The sequence below is a fragment of the Rhipicephalus sanguineus genome, chromosome 6 (genome assembly GCF_013339695.2).
Source record: "Rhipicephalus sanguineus isolate Rsan-2018 chromosome 6, BIME_Rsan_1.4, whole genome shotgun sequence".
Classification (NCBI taxonomy): Eukaryota; Metazoa; Arthropoda; class Arachnida; order Ixodida; family Ixodidae; genus Rhipicephalus; species Rhipicephalus sanguineus.
Genome location: NC_051181.1, coordinates 72,527,743 through 72,535,637, shown reverse-complemented (window position 1 = coordinate 72,535,637; position 7,895 = coordinate 72,527,743). Strand labels below are relative to the sequence as shown.

Sequence of the window (7,895 nt, the reverse complement as noted above, 5' to 3'; positions counted from 1 at the left end):
GCCGGTATTATCAAAAGGTATCGAAAAAATAGTGTACATTAGAATTTCCTCGCATCTCACTGGCCAAAAATTGCTAAACGACATCCATCATGGTTTCATGAAGCACAGGTCTATTGAAACTGTCCTATTGGCTTAGAAAGAAACAATTTTGCAGGCCTTCATTGCCGGACAGTACGCTGTGGGCATATATGTACATTGACTTCTCAAAGGCCTTGACACGATAAGAGCTAAAACAGTATGGAATACGTGGAATAGCAAACGATCTGCTGAAATCGTACCTTAGCCAAAGAACGCAATATATTAATGTAAATAATGACAGATCATCCCTACTGTCAATACTTGCAAGAGTACCCACGGCAGCATTTTAGGGCCGCTGCTTTTCACAATTTATGTGAATGACATTGTATTCTGCTACGAGGATGCCCAATTTATTTAATATGCCGATGACACGTCCGTTTTCATTACGGGAATATCAACAGCTGATATTGAGCGCAAGGCCAACTGTGCGCTTGGAAAAACTTAAAGAGTGGGCTGACACAAATAGCCCTAAAGTAAACAGTAAAAAAACAAAAATCGTCTTATACGCACCCAAAGGCAATGTTTTTCCAAGATTAAATAATCTAAGCATGGCATATGACACCATAGAGGTTGTTGACAGGGTTAAAATCCTGGGTGTTTTTTTTTTCAAAGAATTTAACTTGGAACGACCATATAGACTACTTGTGTTCTAAAGTTGCTTCTGCATTGCCGCAATAACTAGACTACGAAACATGCACATGCATCCTGAAAAGATCAAAATTTTACTTTATATATAGGTATACAATTCAATGGTACTTTCCCTGCTTCAGTATTGGTATGGGGTACCACAGGTATTACCAACATGACCGAAATACATCGATTATAAAAAAGAGCTATAAGAAATATTCCAAATTTACCTTATAATGAGCACACGAAAGCGTGGTTTGTGCAGTATAATATTCTACCAGTGCTAATTATATAACAGTAGATTGTTACTTTGTTATAAATCATCAGTTAAACACAATGACACATATATAGCTGACCTCGCAATCCTGCATCCAAATAAACGCATACAGCGTATAAGAAACAAAGAATTATGTCATATACCCACCCCACGAGCTAACTATTATAAAGACTCTTTATCTTATACTCTTCCGCATTTAATAAATAGGTTATATCAAGAATTATTTGACCCGTTTTCTTGCTCAAGCAATGAAATCAGTTTTTTTATTATCGAAAATGGCGTAATGAAGAGTACGGATATAACATGCACTGGTGTGTTTTTGTAAACTGTATATTATGAAATAAATACTATATTCTGCTCTGTAATGCTAGTGTCCATTTAAAGTATGTTCGATTTTTTTATTTTTTACTTTGTTATTGTGGTACTTTTACAGTGTCACTTTATATTTGTGTTAGAGCAGATTGTGTAAACTTTTCTTCTGTATGGTAATGTACCCTTTGCCGTATTTCCGAAAAACAGTATTGTAAATCGTGCGCTATGCGCAATGTATACACCATGTATCCACCATGTATCCACCCTCATGATCTGCCATGCCAAGAACCAAGGGTGCGGGGACCTCTGTCAAGCCTTATTCACGGCTTTTAGTCCCACCCCGTTCTTTTTCAAAGGAAAGAAAAATAAATTTTGATTGATTGATTGATTGATTGATTGATTGATTGATTGATTGATTGATTGATTGATTGATTGATTGATTGATTGATTGATTGATTGATTGATTGATTGATTGACTGATTGATTGATTCAATGAGCTGCGAAAAGCACAATTCCCTCCCTTCCCACTAAGTTTTCCCGTAGAAATTTCATAAGTACAGCTACATTTTTTGTTGCCGTTGTCAAAAGCAGGTTTCATCATCTGTAATTACTTCTTCCCGTTCCATAATATCATAACACATGCAGCGGGTTAACGCAGCCGACTACTTAGCGCCGTCTTAAACCATAAAGTGAACACGAAGGGAGACAGTAGGGAAGCAATTTCTTTTCTTCAATAGAGCTCGGTGTAAAACAATTTGCTCAACGTGGCGCAGTTTGTTCCCCCACGGGTTCCTCTCGCGATCCTTGGAGTGTATCTCACACGCAGGGAACTACATATACGTGAAGCGTAAGCGGTCGAAACGCGTCAAGCGCGCTTTACATCGTGTTCGCACCCCGGGCCGCAATCTCTGACGCCGTTCATCGGTCACGGTTCGCGAGCCTGTAGCGCACGCGGTCCCGCGTAGCTAAGCGTATACGTGGGCGCGATAAATTGGCCGACACGAGCGATGCGCTCCAGCGGACCATCACGACCTGGATGGGATACGCCAGGAGTGACCCTCGCGCACGTGCGGCATTGCAAAAGCGCGTCAGTGCGTGGCCATCGACGATGTATGCATATAAAGCCTGTCCAAAGCCTGTCATTACCGGGCGCTTCATTGTTTCGCGTGACGTATTTAATGTATCTAGCGAGTGAAATTGGCACATGCTGCATGTATATGTCTACCTGGTGGACCTTATATGTAGCGAGCCAGCGGGATTTGGGATCCGGACATAACCGTCATCAGACGCCAGAGTTCGGCCACGAGTGTTTAAATATTTTCAATTTTATTCAATTTAAAAGTCTCGGAAATCATTGGCAAGTGTACATTGATTAGCATATACCTGCAAATCACGACGCATCATGCAGAATTCGAAGAACTACACTTCGAGGTAGGCCTAAGTAACATATGGCCGAAATAGCCTGCATGACAGTTTCTGTTCCCTCGCAAAAAAAAATAAGAAGAAAAAAAAAGAAAGTCACATGACTTTTTTGCATTTTTATACAGATTCCCCAACACTAGGCCTATATATATATGATCCAGTTGAATGGGGCGCATGATTTTTTTAAAGCACAAGCGAAGTTTGGTTCCTAGAATGTAGATCTCGATGCATGCTGCTGCACCTGGCCGACTGATGGCCGCACCTGTCCCCCTTCTGCCAATATGCAGTGAATAACAGTCTTGGAAAGTGCTTCCATAAACGCCTGTGTTGGCACGCCTTTGTCTTTTACTGAGCCCGACTTTCAGAGCTTTATATTTATTCATTGTATATCCCGTGAGGAATGATATGTTCATAATGCTTCGATCTTTAAGTTCAACATGAAGTACATCTTACAAAGCACCGTGAAAAAACATTGACGAACCTAAGTTTCTAGCATCCCCATATGGCATCAAATATATTCAATTTTCTGGCGGGCACACAAGGAATAATTTCTCATTAATTTTTGTTTATATTAAATGCAGTTTTACCACTTTTCTAATAAAAGTGCACACATGGTCCACATGTATGCCATTTTGTTGTCCTATCACACATTGATCCCCCCGTGAAACATCAGAGCGGCTCCTATTTTATTCCGATTATTGAACTCAAACGAAGGATTTCAGTCTTGTCACCTATCTGTCTAGTACGCCAGCGCTATCTCCCCAGTTGGTACATGGCGAAGATTGCCATTGCTTGGCAACTGAATGATGCAGTAATGAGTTTATCACGCTGCATTTCAAAAAGGTTGCTGTCTGCGGCGGACATATACTTCACGTTACAAGGAAAGACCATGCAAACGCGGGCACGAGAGAGAAGTCATGAAGAAATGAATAATTTTTCATTAATTTTTGCTTATATTAAATAGTTTTACGACTTTCTAATTTTGTAGGGTCTTGACTTCTCTTTTGTGTCCGTGTTTGCACATCTTGTCTCTTGAACATAAATACCCACCAACTACCTCACTCTCTGTTATTCTAAAGATATGCTTGATTACACCGAAAAAAAAAAGTCTGCTATAATATAAATAAAGATTAAAACTGTATTGAGGAAGGTTCTTGTAAAACTAATTTTCTGTCAGTTAGTCTCAAACGTATAAGTGATACTTCAAGTGCTCTTCTAATGCAGGTTCTTGAAAGCGAGTTTTGCTGTACACATGAAGCGGCATGCATGCGCAGTAAGCATTCGCATTGCAAAGTCCTTCCTTCCTTTTGTTATGACTGGCAAACGGGATAAGGACACAAATGATGACCATGTAGACTGGTTTATACATGAGGGAAAACGCCTATATAAAACTCCTTGAAACGAAAAGAATGCATACACTCTACTTGCCAGACTGCATATATACCTAACACAGACGTCACAGGGCAAGCTGTGTCGATTATTCGGGTTCAAAAGTTTAGCACGCGATCTGGCGGCGGTAGACATGCTCCCTCATGTAGAAAGTGTACGCCCACAGAACGCATACTTGCCGGATTGCTTATATTCCCAGCGATCTCTTGCTGCGAGTCCGCAAGACATTTCGTGCCAGGCATCTAACGTTCGATAAAGCGGAAACAGGGAAGGCGTCAAACATTGTGTCGGCTGCCAACGTCCACCTCACCTTCGAACCCGACATCCACGTCTCTTCCTGTCAAAGACCACGCTGTCATTTCGAAGCGTGTACTGTCACCGGGACTTTATCGACAGGCCACGAGGAAGGAGCACGTTCGGATAAGTAGCTTGCTAAAAAAAAAACACCGCCGCAGAAGGAGCGCCTATAGCAAGAACACGAAAGCGATCCTGTGGCAACCAACGTATGTCCATACGTTCGATAAGTGAAGGTCCGTACTCGCATGGCAGCCGAAACAAACCCTTTCATCTTTTCTTGTCGAGCTTTGCCACAGCATTCATTCTTTCTATGACTTTTTTCTTGATCGGGTCAGAACAAAAGGAACCAGAGCGCTATTTTCCCACAGCAGAGTTTATACCGTGGGTCGAAGGGCAAGAAGAAGGGGATAATACGATCCTGTCCAAATGTGCCATTTCTCGGTGCCTACCACGTCACGAAAAGACGAGGCGTGGGATATGTACAAACGGCACATCCTCCTTGCCCCGCCCGTCCATGTAGAGCAAATGGTCAAAAATATACGGCTGTGCGAGACGTTCGACGCCGAGATAGTTCGGGAGGTGGGTCCGCTAGTATGGACGGCGTTCAGCTTCGACGAGGTGGAGAAATCCATACTCAACTCCCCTTTACCCTCTTTTCCGAACATAGTCGAGCCGAGCCGCTGTACTCAAGAGTTGCCGTAACCGGTCACCTTTTATTCCATTCCCTCGTCCTGCTTGAAACGTCAGTTCTCTCATCCCTACCCAAGCGTGTATACGGCACTTTCCTCCTCTAATGATCGACGGTCCGCGCCAAATATAAGAACTTGAAACCAGCATGCCAGATTGCACAAGGAGGCAGGCGTGGGTGGGATCGCTTTTGCACCCCATCGCGAAACCCGCTCCTAAGGAGTGGCACCCGAAGCGATGACGCTACCTCTCTCTCACTCTGTATCATCCCTCTCACCCTATATGGATTATTTTTGCTTTCTCTGCGACTCTTCAAAGGCCAGGGCAGGCTGGCGCCTCGAAAGGGCAAACGACTGTGATCCCTCCTTCGCTCGCACGACGCGGCACCAATCAGGAGGCGCATGTGCGTTAGCGCATGCGCTATTCGGCGATTCATCCCTGCGTCCCCTCTTCCAGGTCAGGTGGGAGAGAGGGAATGAGAGGCGGTCGTCGCTTTTTTTTTATTCCGGGGCGTTTTCGGGCGCAATCGAGAGGAGAGAAAGGCGATTCCCGGGCGACTGCGCCGCTTCAGCGAAGGGTCGGTCTCGGCGGAGGCTGCAGCAGTCAGGAAACCGAAACCAGCGCAAACCTAAAAGCCTCGTCGTCACCGCCCTTTCCCTTTCCTTCCCGCGGCGGACGCCACACTTTCTAACCGCTGTACATCGGCAAGCCTTTCCCCTCATTCCCTTCGCTTTCCCGTGACGAAATGGCAGTGCCCCCTTCGTCACTTCCACTGCGTGGGGAGAGGTGGCGACCGCGTAGGGACGAGGAGGGGCTGTGCTGGCCAGCGGGTGAGGGCGTTGAAGCCAGTTTTTCGGGAAGGCAGGTTCTCCCCCAAGGCTGGTGTGGCGGTTCGGCTTGGCTCTATCGCGAGTCACTCGGGGCCATCCGAACCTCGAGTCGCCCTGTCGTGGGAGCGGCTAGACTTTGGAACGTATGCCTCCGCCTTGGCGACCGTCTCGGAGCTGCCACTGCGGGCCGCTCACCCGTTTCCGGTGCACTGCCCCCTTTCACCGGCCAATGTCGTCCACTCACACGCTTTGATGACCTGTACGTGACCGCGGCGCCCTGAATGTGAAGCTGGTTCACCAGCCAGCGTTTCGTAGCCGACACTGCCTCCGAAAGTCACAGTGTTCGAAAGCCAAGCGCCGCCGACCGGCCCAGAACGCCGCCAACACGGAGGATTTACGGGTCACATCGCCGCTGGAGAATGTGAGTGACATTGTCATTCTATGCCTTTGTAAGCCTTTACTCAATGCTTGGATCTCCTACAAGCGTACCGCAGCAACACTCGTTACCTCAATGCCACTTACAAAGCTACAAGGCATATTGAAAGAAAATGCCCATTCTCGTGACGTGCTCGGATCTTTTTAGCGGCCGAGCAGATGCTAGACATTCTTGAAAGTACTTCGATATACATTACAGGCGTTCTATCTTCAGTAGTCTTTATCAAGCTTTCACCATTCTCTATCTCCGTCACACTGCGAAACTCATGCTGCACTTCATTCCCAGTTCAAACAATAAATATTTCGCATTTTAGGATTCTTTAAGTACGGAAACACAGTATTTATTATGGATACCAAAATGCTCAGTACGTAGGTTCGGCCGTATTGCTCACTAATCGCAATTCAGATTCAGCCATCGCTATTATCAAGCTCGCTTAGCAGCACTAAGGTCCTGGAAGGAAGGGAGAGGCAGGTAGAGCAGGGATGGTAAGCAGTTTAGAATAACAGGTATGTAACACTACTTTGGGGAAAGGGATGCATGAGTTTGAAAGTAGAAGGTTAAAGAAAGTGAGACAGCGAGAGCGAGCACGCACACAACATCATAGTCCGCCACTCTTGTGCGGTAACGGCATCACTATATATGTGTCGACAGCCGCTGGAAAGTCGTGTCTAAGTAGCGAAATCAAGACATGCGACAACAATATAGCCGACTGCCTACAGCAAGACCAATTTTATCTGAAGCTATGGGGCCTATAAATCATACAAGTTTTCGGCCGTATAGGTGGTTGTGGCACTGTGAAAACCACATTCGTTAATGATACGTCTATTACAAACTACCTGTTCATACGAATAGTTAAAAGATACGTAATTTATGTGAAAGAAGAATCTCCTCAGCATTCACCAACTGCATAAGTCCGGTGGGTGAATACCTAGATATACACGACCTATTAAGGAAGCTATGGCGCGATAGATGGACACAAGCTAAGGAATATGAACTTTGCTAGATTGTGGAGTGTGTTCAAGAAGTGTCCTAACTCCACCTTGCATATTGAGATGTATGAGATGATCATAATGTATGAGATGATCAGGAACTTACACCCCGAAGCACAGAATGGACTTCTGTCTCTCTACAACACCTTGTGAGCAGCTGGGTACATTCCAACGTCTTGGAAAAAGCCATTATAATTCCAATACACAAGCAAGGGAAAGATCCGTCCTTAGCCAGTAGCTATAGGTCAATAGCATTGACGAGCTACTTGTGCAAACTCTGTGAAAAAATGATAAACCGGCGATTAATCTATCTTCTCGAAAACAACCTACTAGACCCACTTGAGTGCGGCTTCAGGGAGGGTCGCTCAACACTAGACCACCTTGTTGGTATTGAGGGAATAGTTAGAGATGCCTTTATCCATAAACAGTTCTTTCTTTCCGTATTTCTCGACCTCGAGAAAGCCTATGACACAACATGGCGATTTGGAATCCTCAAAGACCTGTCCACGTTGGGTGTTCGGGGCAGCGTGCTCAAAACAATAGAAAGTTAC

At 45.0% G+C, this 7,895-nt stretch overlaps 1 protein-coding gene across 1 annotated transcript in view; it reads left to right on the top strand.

The window, feature by feature from the left end:
• The first annotated feature begins 5,960 nt into the window (after positions 1–5,960).
• The window catches only part of LOC119397333 (protein dissatisfaction-like), a 332,205-nt gene continuing 330,270 nt past the window's right edge, over positions 5,961–7,895 (top strand). The window contains 1 exon segment of the mRNA XM_049416534.1: positions 5,961–6,340. The gene's annotated coding sequence lies outside the window, so the exon portion shown is untranslated.